The sequence below is a fragment of the Euprymna scolopes genome, chromosome 5 (genome assembly GCF_053919585.1).
Source record: "Euprymna scolopes isolate OS-2025 chromosome 5, ASM5391958v1, whole genome shotgun sequence".
NCBI lineage: Eukaryota > Metazoa > Mollusca > Cephalopoda > Sepiida > Sepiolidae > Euprymna > Euprymna scolopes.
The window spans coordinates 5379988-5395968 of NC_136486.1; positions in this window are offsets into that span (position 1 = coordinate 5379988).

The window sequence follows — 15981 nt, forward strand, 5'->3', positions numbered from 1 at the left end:
GTGGAAGAGTTCGATATCTTACGTTCGTTCGTCTTTACGTCGAGCATCCAAGAAGAATCATATATATACATATATATATATATATATATATATATATATATATATATATATATATATATATATATATATATATATATGTATATATATATATATATATTTCATGTATCCATATAAAATATTATAAGGAGATATAATATTGTCTGTATCGATTTTAAATATTTACTTCAAATGTTCTCAGTACGTGAGTAGAGCTAGGTAGTAATTATGAAAATATATTCATGGCAATTAAGCTACGTTTTATCCTAGTAAGGAATCGTAAGACCATGTGCATTTTAGCCTGAAAATTCCCTACGGGGATGAAAGGCGGAAGCCTGTGTAGCTTATTATTATAAATATATTTTTTTATAATTTACGACATATACAGTGCCGCCAAAAAAGTCTGCACTTGTAAATTCTTTCAAAAACCGCCAATTTAAGCTAAATTGAATGTAACTGTTTAAACAACCTATACCTCGTTTGATTCACCTTTTATTCCTTTATAATTTTACTTGTTCATATTTGACTTTAAATTGAAGTATTTTAATGTTCACGTTAGTTAAAAAAACCCCAAATAAACTTCAAATTGAGAAGGGAGAAAGAAACTCCGCAGCAACAAATGAGCTTAAAACCAGCTTCAATTATTCACCTTTTAGGCAACAAAACATCTCTCATCGTAATTGTTATTGTTCCGAGTTATACAACGTAATATTTAGTTCACATGTCTCGACGTTCTATTAGTGATCGTCAGGTGCTAGTTAATCTCCACATTTCTGATTTATCCAATTGAGAAATCGGCCGCAGATTGAAATGTGATGAGAAAACGGTACAAATGACATTGCAAAAGCACCAAGACACCGGCAATGTTCGTTATGAGCCTAAATCTGGTTGCCCTAGAGATACTTCTCAACAGGAAAGACAAGATACCAAGATCCGCAGGCTCAGAAACAAATTTTAAACGGCTCCCCAAATCCAACAACAGTGTCATCTCGCTAAAAAGGGCTTTCTTTGTACAGTTAACAGATTGAAGGAACTTAATTTGGTAGGCTGTATGGCAAGACGCAAGCCAATGATTTCTGTAATAAACAGAAAGCGCCGTCTGGACTTCGTCAGATGCAATGAAGATTATGACTTTCATATTGATCGAGAGTTATTTTTAGCGACGAAAGTTCAATTGGCAGTGATTGTAGGCAGTGATTGTAGGCAGTACGTTTGTCGAAGGGAGGACGAAGAATTTAATCCTAGATTCACAGTTTTAACGCTGCAAAGTGGTGGAAGTTAAGTTTTTATGTGGGTCATTATTCGTACCAATGGTCCAGGGCCTATAGTTCGCTTGCAAGGTCGAATTAAATCTACCAAGTACATTAATATGTTGACTGAACAATTTTTACCCTACTTTGGACGGAATTGGAATAGTAATTTTTTTATAGGTAAGTGATTTTTTGGTATTTATATATATATATATATATATATATATATGTATATATATATATATATATATATATATTTTATCGAAGCAAGTTAAAATACGTTGATTTTCTTTAAATCTTTTTTAAAGAAAACCGATTAAAAAAACAACAACAAATATTGCATAATTTGCTATTAAACCTGTTATATTTTTTTAATTTGGTCTCTTTGCTACTTTAATTGAAAGAAAAATTAGGGTTTAAATTACATTTTTCAAGTAGTTATAAGCTTCGAAAGATAGTAAGTTGAATTATTAAAGTTCTTATCACGCATTTTTTAATGGCCGCTTCTGATACACCTAGCGATTTGGTGACACGTATATATAAACGTATCTACAAACATGTATACACACATTCATTAGAAGAACATTTTATATACCACGTACTTTATATACACTCGCTACATCTATATGAAACCGCCACAACGTAGTAGTAGCCCCCAGCATCCAAGTGGTACTGTGCCTTATTTGGGTGGGGGGATAGCAATAAAAAATGTCTGGTGTAATAATGTAAATTAATTTGCAATAGTGATCGAAAGGGGCGGAGAGTCTTGGAAATTTGTGGAGATTTGCTGTCACTCAGACTCCACGGAGCACCACCTGTCTTTTGTTTTTATTTTTTTCCAACGCTGATTTTTCACTGGTAACGACTCGTGAGAATATTTCTTAATAATAAATAATAGATATGAAGAAGGACGGGTAAAAAGACAGAAAGTGTCGCGGAAAAATACCAAAGAAAAACAAACAACTAAAAACAAAAGAAAGAAATTACACAAAAGAAAGAAAGCAAGGAAAAAGAAAACAAGTGCTAATCGGTGTAATAAACCATATTTTCCGCTTATTTCTCGGCCGATTAACCTCTGCTGTCTCCTTCGTCCATCTCCCTAAATGGCTGGGTGCTTTCGTGTCTGAGCCATCCTTGGTGTCTGTCTGCGTGTCATCCTCGTCTCTTCGACACAAAAACAATTCTCTAATCTCGATTCCTAGCTCATCGCCGTCCAAACTTCCACACGTGTTTACACTTTTCCACGTGCTGTCAACCCGATTTATTTCAAACTTAATTAGTCAGCCGACAACACAAAACGACAATAACTGGTATCACTAGCTGCCATATTCATCACCGCAGGATGATACACTTCAATATTACATTTATCGTTTTCTTTTTAAATTATAAATGTGACTTTTAAAAATAATAAATTCCAGCATATTCCTCTAGACATTTTATTGTTGAATTGCTTCCCCTGTTTTTTGGAAGGTGAGAGATTATTTATGGTCCCCGACGAAACATCTTCCAACAGATATTATGTATTATAATGTATATATTATGATATCATATATTTTTATTTATTATTTATGCTATATAAAATACTGAAACAATATGAACAATTCTTACTTTATTTAATAAACGGGTAATATTTATTTCTTGTGATTGTTAACTTTGTTTTTTATGTAAAATATTCTTACGCCAAACTTCTTTTTCTACTACTACTACTACTACTACTACTACTACTACTACTACTACTACTGAAACTGAGCATGAAGCAACTCCCACTGGACCGCACTTGTATAAACTTCACAAGTAGAAGCCCCACAAGTAGGAACAGCACAGGCGGTGGACCTAGAAAGATTGGACTCGAGAACAATGAAACAGATCTAACAGAGGATGAAACAAATGAAATAGAAAAAATAATACAGAGGAAAAAACAACGCTACCATCTTTAAGGAACCAAGAGCAGAAGAAATTAAGAACAGAAACAGAGAAAGTAAACAGCCTCCTACCACACATCACAACAGACACAATCACAGACTTCAACAATCTAATTTGCGTAGGCACCAAGATATTAAGTATAAAGTTCAAATAATAAAATAAAAAAAAAACAGCCAGGACATAATGAACCGACAAACCTGAATGGGAAATGAGGCTAGAAACCCAAATCAACAAACATAAAAAAGAAGCCAAAACGATAAACAGAAAGAAAACGACGTAAAGAAGATGGAAAATTGCATGGAGAGGTTAAACAAGAAACATGAAGATCTGGACCAAAAATAGCAGCAAAAGATTGACTCGATATAGATACAAATTTAAACAGTGCAAGCAAAATAAGACATTTGAAAACAATGGAAGCCAATTCTACCAAAATGTGAACGAAAAAATATACAAAAAAAAAAGAAACCCCAAAAAAACAAACAAAAAACAAAAACAAAAACAAAAACTAAAAAAAAAAAAACAGAATGATAAACCAGACAGAAACAAAACTCTACTGGAGAAAAAAACAAAACTCTACTGGGAAAAACGACAGGATCACAAAAGAAATGCCCAATGGCTGAAAGACATGAAAGAAGAGTTACAATAAATCGAAGAAAGAACAGTGAATGAAATCAGCAAGGAAACCCTAAAGAAAACTATGAGAAAAATAGTAAAGTGGAGAACACTAGGGCACGACAGGATACATGCATACTGGTTCAAAAAAAAAAAAAAAAAAAAAAAGAAAAAGAAAAAAAAAATTCACAACATTACACAAAAAAATAGTTTAAAACATAAGATGTATCCAGGAAACAAACGTGTCAGATTGGATGACAAAAGGCAGAACTGATACAGAAGGACACAGAGAAAGGAACCGCCCCAGCAACTTTCGGTCTATCACGTGCTTACCTACTATGTAGGAAAATACTAACAGCACAACGGAGGGAATAAATCTACCATTCCCTGAATAACCGTGAACTTCTCCCCAAGGAAGAGAAAGAATGCTGGAAAGAAAAAAAAGGAACACATGATCGTCTATATATACATCAAAAGATCCTAAAGAAGGAGAAAGAATTTAACCATGGCATAGATCGACTACAAAAAAAAAAAAAAAAACGTACGAAAGGACCCCCCCAAGCATGGATAATAGAATGTTTAAAAATGTATAAAATGCCTAACAAGATCACGAATGTAATCGAAAATTCAATGTGACCATGGAGACTGGAACTGGCAGCTGATGACAACACATAACAGAAATTAACATACAAAGAGGCATTTTCCAAGGAGATTCATTATCACCATTACTGTTCATCATAGCCATGATGCCTTTGAACAATATGCAGAGAAAGTACCAAGCCGAATACAAGTTCTATAATGCAGAGGAAAAAATGAACCACGTGATGTACATGAATGATCTGAAACATTTTGCAAGGACCAAAAAGGAACTAAAGACACTAATAAACATTACCAGGATATTCAGACAGAATATCCCAATGGAATTTGGTATGGAAAAGTGCGCACTACTAGTTATAAGAAAGGGAAAACTGGAGATGAGAGAAGGCATGGAACTACCCAACCAATCAGGGATGAGAGCACTAAGAGAACAAGACGCCTATAAATATTTGCGAATTCTGGAGCAGACATCACATGAGCGGGCCATACAAACTACTAGAGAGACAGGAAGAAGCGTTACATGGAAACCAAGAACATTAACGCTGCATATCTATATGTTCACTATCCCCTCCTCCTCTCTCATTGTCCCATCACCGTCCCCTAAAAGAGAGATACCAAATAGCCGAGTAGGATCAAAGAGGATGGAAATACTGAGGGGCGAGCACTGACCAAACCTCTGCTGGACAAACGCGAAGAGAACTGGAACCTTCGGGAGGCTTATTGCCACTCAAATTTCAGTGAAGATCAATAGCCGCTACCAGCGAGAAATAAATGGCAAGCGGCTGTTGCGATAACGCAAAATCATTTGCAAATTTTACCAAAAGAGGTGGAGAGTACTCAAAACTTGGAGAGACTTTTTGTCACTTAGCTTACAGGAAACAGCACAAGTTATTTTTACGGAGAGATCTTTGATGACCTATGTGAATGCTCCCTGTGAGCCGCCAATAATAATAATAATAATAATAATAATAATAATAATAATAATAATCATTCGTCTAAGAAGATGATTAATTTCTCTTGTTAAAATACTTGTTGAACATTTTTCGTCGGGGACGCCAAATCATCTACCACCGTCTAGAAAACAAGGGAAGTAATGCTATAATGAAATGCTCGAGAAATATGCCGGAATGATAAACAATCTCCTACGTACACCGTGTTTGTTGATTTATTTTTTGTTAAGAAACCTTAGAAAAACGATATCCAGTTTGTAGTGAAATGGAGACGTAAATGCATGGTAATATTTATTGCTAGTAAGATAAAATTCAGCATTCAGATTTCTCGGAAACATAGATTGGAATAAATACATAGAAAAAAACTGCCAAAGCTGCTGCAAAGAAAGTAGGTACGGTGCTAAAATATATATTAATACCTAACATTATCTACCATTTGTCGATGAATAAAATATTATATTTTTATTAATGCAGATTTTTAAAAAAATTAATTATAAACAAACAAAAAAAAACATCTAAAAAAACGGACATAAACTAAGACATGTGCATGCGAGTATTATGTTTTTTCTAAACAGTTCACTTCTTGTAAGTAAAAAAAATACTCGATCTGAGATCGAAATTAAAACCTAAAAGCAGTGAGTCAAGTACGATAGCTATTAGACTAGCTTGACAAGATATTTAAGTGTTTTCAAATCTACTTATCCTTAACAAAAGGAATATGTCATGTTTCTCGACCGCACATGCGCAGTCGTGAAACAGTTGACAAACAAATAAAAATCCGACCACACCAACGAACCAATTTGCTAATTTTTATCCTTTAGCAACCATTTCTCTGGATGAACCGATGAAAAAGTTTTCCACATGTCTGAATATGCTGAATACCAAATTTCAAGTCTGTAGATCAAAAATTCGTTGAGTATATAGGTTGAGAAGTATCCTCACATGCACAAATTCTCACTTTTATAGATATACTTGTAAGACGCTCGGCATTGCCCGGTCGTAAAATACGCATAAATATTATATTTTAATTAATGCAGATTTCTTTTTCATTATAAACAAAAATAACGTAGGTATTAAATGTAACGTCAAAATCTTTTAAATAAACGAAGTAAAAAAAAAAAAGGAAAGAAACTGAAATATGTGCTTATGAGTATTATGTTTTTTTTTTAAATAGTTCACTTCTTGTAATGAAACAATAAATGTTACGCGAGCCGAGATCGAAACCAAGCGCTAAGGACAGTGAGCCAAGTACGATAACATTAGACCACTTGACACGACATTTACAAGGTGTTTTCGAACCTTCTTATTCTTAAAATAACCCGAACGATTAGTGCAGCAGCAGTCTTGAAACAGTTAGCAAACAGAAAAAAAAACCAACGGCCTCCACGTACCAAATTTTCAATTTTGATCCCTTAACAGCCCTTTCGTACGAATGAAAGCTGATTAAAAAGTTTTCCATATGTCTGAATACCCTACATACCAAATTTCAAGTTTGTAGATAAAAAATTCGTTGAGTATATAGGTTGAGAAGTGTCGTCATACATCCACATATTCTCTTTAATAGATAGATAGATTAACCCCTCCCCTCATTTCTATTCGCCCCCTTTCTTTCTTTCTTTCTTTCTTTCTTTCCATCTGTTTATTTTCTAAGCTGTTGTTATCAGCGGCAATTTGTTACTTCCGTCTCCGCCCGAAATTTTATTTTCCTTTGTAATTCCAATTCTCATTATCTTTTTCGATGATTTTTATCTTCGGATGATTTCAACTAATTCCTGCTGACCTGGTTCCAAAACGAATGTACTCACTGCTCAGTCCACGTCCCTCCATCCATATTTCGGAACCTGCTCATGTGAAAGGTTCATCCTTTTGACGACTCATAAGACGATACGTACAGTGTCTAGCCTTTCCCAAAATGGTCACCCATCTGGTACTGGCCAGGCTTATTGTTGCTTAATGTTGCTGATCTGGCGAGAACCAGTGTGTCAACGCCAGATCACCGAAGTCGAGCAACGATGAGCCTTGCCAGTATCAGATGGTTTGCCATTCGGGAAAGGCTATTCTTGACCCAAATACATGCGTACTTCAAAGTCAAAAACAAAAACAACAATCGTAGCCTCTCCTTTTTTTCTCCCCCCTCACTTCCCTGTCTGAAGATCTTGCCTTTCTGGACATAAAATACACCAAACATTAATGTTATTGTTTTTTCCATTCCATTACAAAACTCAATCTTATTCTGTAAAGCAAAAAACAAAAACAAGAGAATTTTCTACAAAACGACTAAACCAAACACTATGAATATTTGAAGATATGATATTAGGAACTTGAAGCATGAACACGTTTTGCTAACATGAGAACCGGTGTGCCAACGCCAGATCACCGGCGTTAAGTAACGATGAGTCTGGCCAATATCAGATGGGTGACCATTTGGGAAGGCTAAGCGCTGTATGTACCGTGCTGAGTCGTAGACATTTCCAGGTTGGTTTCTGGGTGCGCTTTTAACATACGGAGGTACGGGGAGATACACCTCTGAATGGAGACGGAAAACAATGGGAGACTACCGTCTTTACGTGTCTTCCCGAGATTACCATGACTCTACAATTTGGAGAGCCGAGGTCGCCGATGCTATTAAAATAGCAGGGCCGCTACATGCATGCAAGACGATATATAAACATTAGAGAACGCACATTGAAGATGTACGTCTTGTGTCTACGTAACCAAAAAAATCCTCGCCTGGTCTTTTGTCACGTATCTTTGTTTATTAAAACCAAACATTCCAATCCTATTTTATTAAATATCCTTCTAAACATTTTATTGTTTTACATATTTTTGGCTTAATTATCTCTATATTAAGTTCCAGTCCTATTTCAAAACATTCTTCCATTATGAAAACACTTTGTTATTTCGATATCATTGTCACTAATCCAAATCTTGGCCAGTCACCTCTCTCCCCGGAACATCCAACGTTGCCCTCTAGTTCCCTCTACACCCTTCTTTACTATTATAGAGATTCAATCCAACGTAATCAACCAGAATGTATTCTTAACAGTAATAACTAGCGATACATGTGGAAACTCCACAGCAGCATCATTCATATGTAATATATTGTTGCTGGGCATTCTGTAGACGTTCAGCATGAATTGAGACCCCTCGATATTATTGTAGCTCTCTTGTTAAAACTTTAAAAGTATTTATCTAAGTAATCTGGTTACTGTAGTCTCAGAATATATCTGGTTATTACGGTTTATCTCCAATATCCTTATAGAAGTCTGTGACATATTTCCACTATATGGAATCCCGGCGCGAACGGAAACTCCACGATATTATTATACCATCTTTTAACAGAACAGATACTACCCTTGGATCCTAGCTTCCTAACCAGTAGACCAGGAGGGTATATTTTAGTTTCATGTACGACCCAAAAGAACATCCCTTATTTTATTTTTATTTTTTGACATCGTGCTTTCAATGATCGGAAGATCCTATTTATTAAAAAGGAAGATAGAAGGGGATGATATACTATAAACATTAAATTAGCGAATATCTATTGACTAATTTAATGTTCGTAGTATGTTATCACCTGCTATCCCCCTTTTTAATGAATAGGATCTCCCGATAGAATGATTTATAATCTAGAAATCGTAACACACTATTAATATATAGATAAATGTCACCTACATTTTTATTCTGGGAATTCCTGTCCTTCAACCAGTGGCAATCGTCACTTCCCTCTTCGATAGGGTCCAAAAAGGGTCTCCAATCTAATAGGTCTCACTTTGTCGACTAGGCTCCAGCTCCTGTCCCATCGCCTCAATGTTGCCTGTTTTACAAGCATTGTTATGGAATGTGCTCTGATGGACTCGTTGCGCTTGTACCTCCTTGAAGAACATACCCATGACAAACCTGCTTAGCAATAAAATCATCCCCTTTATTGTTGAGGTCCCTAAATGCCAGAAAGCTTTCTACTCTAATAGCTTCTCACCTCAAACAGCTAGACTTTGGAATTCCCTTCCTGCTACCTGCTTCCCTGATTGTACTAATATGCAAATGTTCAAATGTAACGAAAACTAAGATCTTGTTAATTTTTCTTAAGCATGGTCCCAAATCGTAGCCCCTTACGTCCAAGTGGCGATATGACTTGTTTGGGGTGAACGTGAGTAAAAAAAAGTAAGCTTGTATGCGACACATAGGGATCGGTGCACCAACCAGGAGTTATCTCTATTGCACAATACATAAAAGCGAATTTCCAATCTAATAGCTCCAACCTCTGTCCCATCACCATAGTTACATTCCTGTGTTTGTTTTACACGTACTTTAATGGAATGTACTTCAACAAAATTGTAGTACTAGACATAAATACCTCCTAAAAGCAGCAAAATCCCACTTCTTCACTTTAGAGGTTCCCCCGATGCCGAAGTGTCTTCTACTTTGAAAGTTTCTTCTTTCGAACTGCTAGACTTAAGAATGTCATCCCCGTATCCAGCTTCCCTGACTGTACTAACATACAAGTTTAAATGTAATGTGACCAGTCATCTTGCTGCTCAACTCCCTATTTAGAGTGTTCCTGTAGTCCTTACTTCACAGTCCATTATATCTTAGCTGAAATTTGACTTATTTGGGTGAAATATGAGTAAGAAGATACAATTTGTAACAAAAAGGTCAAATAAATATTTTAATATTTTTAACATCAATTTATTACATTCAAACAAAATTGATTAATAGAAAACACAAATGAAATCTATACTAATATCAGAGACGCGTGGCTGTCGGTTTCTCTATACGTTAACAACTTTCAGCTCGACGTAAATATCCCCCGACAAACCCAACAAGCAGCAAAATCGCACCCCTTCACAATAGAAATCCCTTGATGTAAGAAAGCCTTCTACTCTAATAGTTTCTTTCCTAAGGCTGCTAGACTTTGGAATTCCCTTCCTACTATCTGCTTCCCTGACTGTACTGACATGCAGAAGTTCAATTGTAATGAAACAGGCATCCTGCTGCTCAGCTCCCTAATATTATCCCTGCAAATTATGCCTCCTACATCAGTGTTAATTGAAGATTGTAAGTATAAACGTACACGCAGCTTAACAAAATGTAACAAGAGGATATTAGAAATCACCATGAGATATAAATGTGTTCTTTATTTTAATACTAGCAGGTCGTCTGGCGTTGGCCGGTCGTAAAATACACGTAGATATCATATTTTATACATTCAGAAACTGAGGCATGTTCTTGCGAATGTTATTTTTTTTCTAAACACTTCACTTGTAAGTAAAAAAAAAATACTCGAGCTGAGATCGAAACCTAAGCCTAAAGGCATTAAATAAAGTACGCTAACCATTACACCAGCTTAACATGACGCATGCGCAGTCGTGAAACAGTTGACAAAGTTTAAAATCAGACGACTCTCATGTACCAATTTGCTAATTTGATCCCTTAGCAGCCCTTTTTTCCGGATGTAAACCAATTAAAAAGTTTTTCACGTGTCTGAATATTAAATATACCAAATTTCAAGTCTGTAGATAAAAAATTCGTTGTGTATATCGGTTGAGAAGTGTCCTCACACACATTCTCACTTTTATAGATATATAGATAACGAACATTTAAATTAATCGTTCAATTTTATCTGAATGCACCAACACAAAATCCGATGCACATAAATTACAAATATTCAAACATTTTTCATGTTTTCTTGTCGACAATCTTTGGTCTGTCAGGCCGAGATTTCTGTGCAGTTCGAGTTTTATCACAGATGACAAGTGATGGCCAATCAAGATAGTTTTCTTACAGGTTTGATATGAATGATTGTAAATTCCTTTTTGAGTTTTCGCAATGTAAATTCTTTGCCAATAAAGATAATTCAGGAAAATAGAACCACACAACTGCACGTTTCTAAATAAAAATAAAAATAAAAATAATCTGTAATTATTTTTATTTAACGACTTCGGTACGGGTTTTCTGACAACACAACTTAACTTTGGGTTTATTCACATTAAAAATGTCTACCATTATTTTATGAAGACAAAAAGATACGTGCACGCCAATCTGCATCCGTGAGTAATCACCTCTGCAGAATATCATGTTACTTTTATTTTCATTGTTTTATTGCATTTTCATCCCAAACAAGGCACATTGCAACTTTGATGTCGGGGGATACTATCTAGGACATTATTTGTAGAGGTACTATGTAGGGAGTTGAGCAGCAAGATGTCTGTTTACATTACACTTGAACTTCTTTCGAAAGTTTTGGGTCCTGGGTATGACCTTAAACTATATCGATGGTGAGGCCCCAGCTTGTGGGTTTTGAGGAGTGTGGACCAACCCTTTAATTGCCATTGCTCCAAGGTCCACTCTGACCCGGAGTGGTAGTACCTGTTCGGTCTCAATTATGGGTTAAATAGAAACCGACTTGAAAAAAAACCAAACAAACAAATATATTCTATTAAAATTTTTTTTCTTCAAAATCACTGAATTCGGCATTAAATAACCTGAAAACGGTTGATATGCCGTAAAACAAAAACAACCAACCAACCAAAGTTTTGATTCAATTCCAAAAAGACTTTCCTAAAGCAGAATCTTCATTATTTATCAAATCTCATAACATCGGATCATGTTTCGGTCCTTCACAAAATTCACAAGAATTAATTCTACAGGGAGTCCCAAAAGAAGCTGATGGTTAAAAAAATATAACTTTCTTAATTTTGTATATTTTAATTTTATTTTTTGAGATCATCTAGAGTAACCCTTCCAAGGTCATTATGAGTCGTTTCAATACCGAGGAGCGGATATTTATCGTAGACTCGTATTTTTGGTTGAATGAGTCAATATCAGAAACTCAAAGAGAATTTCGATGAAACTTCAACACAAGAAATTCCCCGACTCCCAATAAAATAAAAGCTATATACAGCATGGCGTAGAGTAACGGCGGATGACGTAATCGGACCTTACTTTTTTTTGGAAAATGAAGAAGGAGAGAATGTAACATTGACAGGAGCTCGGTACCGCCAGATGGTTGAAGATTTTGTTCGACCTTGGGTACAAAACAAACCACCAATGTGGTTCCAGCAGGACGGTGCAACGGCGCATACGGCACAAGAAACATTAAATCTGCCCCAGGACATATTCGTCAAACGAATAATTTCTCGTAGCTGTGAGATAAATTGGCCACCCCGCTCGTCAGATCTCACATGCGCAGATTTCTTCCTTTGGGGTTAACTCAAAGAGCGGGTATACACAAACAAACCAACCACCATAAATACACTTAAAAACAATATAGAGGAGGAAATTAGCCCTGAAACATTAAGTGATATGCTGGACAATGCCCTGCAGAGAGCACAAGAGTGTGAAAATGAAAATGGTGGACATTTGAGTAACATCATTTTTCATAACTAAAATTAGACCTTGTGAAAAACATACCCTAAATTAAGTTGTGTAAATAAAATTAGAATAAGTAGATTATGATCTTTTTCTATATCTCCAACATCATGTTGAGACTCAGATATGGAAATTGGTAATATTGAGGGAGTTAATCGAATCTAAAATCCGTCAGCTTCTTTTGGGACATACTGTATTATTTAGTTACGATCACAATGTAATATATGTTCAAGTACATCATAGTTTCAAACAAGATCATTGTTTTTGACAGATGATGTGTACATCATTTGTCAGCTTCTTTTGGGACACCCTGCACATCTATAACTGAAGTCGTTTAATAATTATTATTTCAGAATATTTGTAGAAACATGCAAGAGAGTTCTATTCAAGCATGCAAGTACGAACATATTTTTTAACAAAAATATATTTAGAAAAATATAAGAAATCATATATGTTTTTTAACAAAAAATATTGTAAGAACAATATAAGAAATCATATATATATTTTAACAAAAATATAATAAGAAAAATATAAGAAATCATATATATATTTTAACAAAAATATAATAATAAAAATATAAGAAATCATATATGTATTTTAACAAAAATATAATAAGAAAAATATAAGAAATCATATATGTATTTTAACAAAAATATAATAAGAAAAATATAAGAAATCATATATGTATTTTAACAAAAATATAATAAGAAAAATATAAGAAATCATATATGTATTATAACAAAAATATAATAAGAAAAATATCAGAAATCATATATGGTTTTTAACAAAAATATAATAAGATACATATAAGAATCATATATGTATTTTAACAAAAATATAATAAGAAAAATATAAGAAATCATATATATATTTTAACAAAAATATAATAAGAAAAATATAAGAAATCATATATGTTTTTTAACAAAAATATAATAAGATAAATATAAGAATAATATATGTATTATAACAAAAATATAATAAGAAAAATATAAGAAATCATATATGTATTTTAACAAAAATATAATAAGAAAAATATAAGAAATCATATATATATTTTAACAAAAATATAATAAGAAAAATATAAGGAATCATATATGTTTTTTAACAAAAATATAATAAGATAAATATAAGAATCATATATGTATTTTAACAAAAATATAATAAGAAAAATATAAGAAATCATATATGTATTTTAACAAAAATATAATAAGAAAAATATAAGAAATCATATATGTTTTTTAACAAAAATATACTAAGATAAATATAAGAATCATATATGTATTTTAACAAAAATATAATAAGAAAAATATAAGAAATCATATATGTATTTTAACAAAAATATAATAAGAAAAATATAAGAAATCATATATGTTTTTTAACAAAAATATAATAAGATAGATATAAGAATACTATATGTATTTTAACAAAAATATAATAAGAAAAATATAAGAAATCATATATGTATTTTAACAAAAATATAATAAGAAAAATATAAGAAATAATATATGTTTTTTAACAAAAATATAATAAGATAAATATAAGAATCATATATGTATTTTAACAAAAATATAATAAGAAAAATATCAGAAATCATATATGTATTTTAACAAAAATATAATAAGAAAAATATAAGAAATCATGTTTTTTTAACAAAAATATAATAAGAAAAATATAAGAAATCATATATGTATTTTAACAAAAATATAATAAGAAAAATATAAGAAATCATATATGTATTTTAACAAAAATATAATAAGATAAATATAAGAAATCATATATGCATTTTAACAAAAATATAATAAGAAAAATATAAGAAATCATATATGTATTTTAACAAAGATATAATAAGAACAATATAAGAAATCATATATGTATTTTAACAAAAATATAATAAGAAAAATATAAGAAATCATATATGTTTTTTAACAAAAATATAATAAGAAAAATATAAGAAATGATATATGTATTTTAACAAAAATATATTTAGAAAAATATAAGAAATCATATCTGTTTTTTAACAAAAATATATTAAGAAAAATATAAGAAATCATATATGTATTGTAACAAAAATATAATAAGAAAAATATAAGAAATCATATATGTATTTTAACAAAAATATAATAAGAAAAATATAAGAAATGATATATGTATTTTAACAAAAATATAATAAGAAAAATATAAGAAATTATATATATATTTTAACAAAAATATAATAAGAAAAATATAAGAAATCATATATGTATTTTAACAAAAATATAATAAGAAAAATATAAGAAATCATATATGTATTATAACAAAAATATAATAAGAAAAATATAAGAAATCATATATGTATTTTAACAAAAATATAATACGAAAAATATAAGAATCATATATGTATTTTAACAAAAATATAATAAGAAAAATATATGAAATCATATATGTATTTTAACAAAAATATAATAAGAAAAATATAAGAAATCATATATGTTTTTTAACAAATATATAATAAGATAAATATAAGAATCATATATGTATTTTAACAAAAATATAATAAGAAAAATATAAGAAATCATATATGTATTTTAACAAAAATATAATAAGAAAAATATAAGAAATCATATATGTATTTTAACAAAAATATAATAAGAAAAATATAAGAAATCATATATGTATTATAACAAAAATATAATAAGAAAAATATAAGAAATCATATATGTTTTTTAACAAAAATATAATAAGATAAATATAAGAATCATATATGTATTTTAACAAAAATATAATAAGAAAAATATATGAAATCATATATGTATTTTAACAAAAATATAATAAGAAAAATATAAGAAATCATATATGTTTTTTAACAAATATATAATAAGATAAATATAAGAATCATATATGTATTTTAACAAAAATATAATAAGAAAAATATAAGAAATCATATATGTATTTTAACAAAAATATAATAAGAAAAATATAAGAAATCATATATGTATTTTAACAAAAATATAATAAGAAAAATATAAGAAATCATATATATATTTTAACAAAAATATAATAAGAAAAATATAAGAAATCATATATGTATTTTAACAAAAATATAATAAGATAAATATAAGAATCATATATGTATTTTAACAAAAATATAATAAGAAAAATATAAGAAATAATATATGTATTTTAACAAAAATATAATAAGAAAAATATAAGAAATCATGTTTTTTTAACAAAAATATAATAAGAAAAATATAAGAAATCGTATA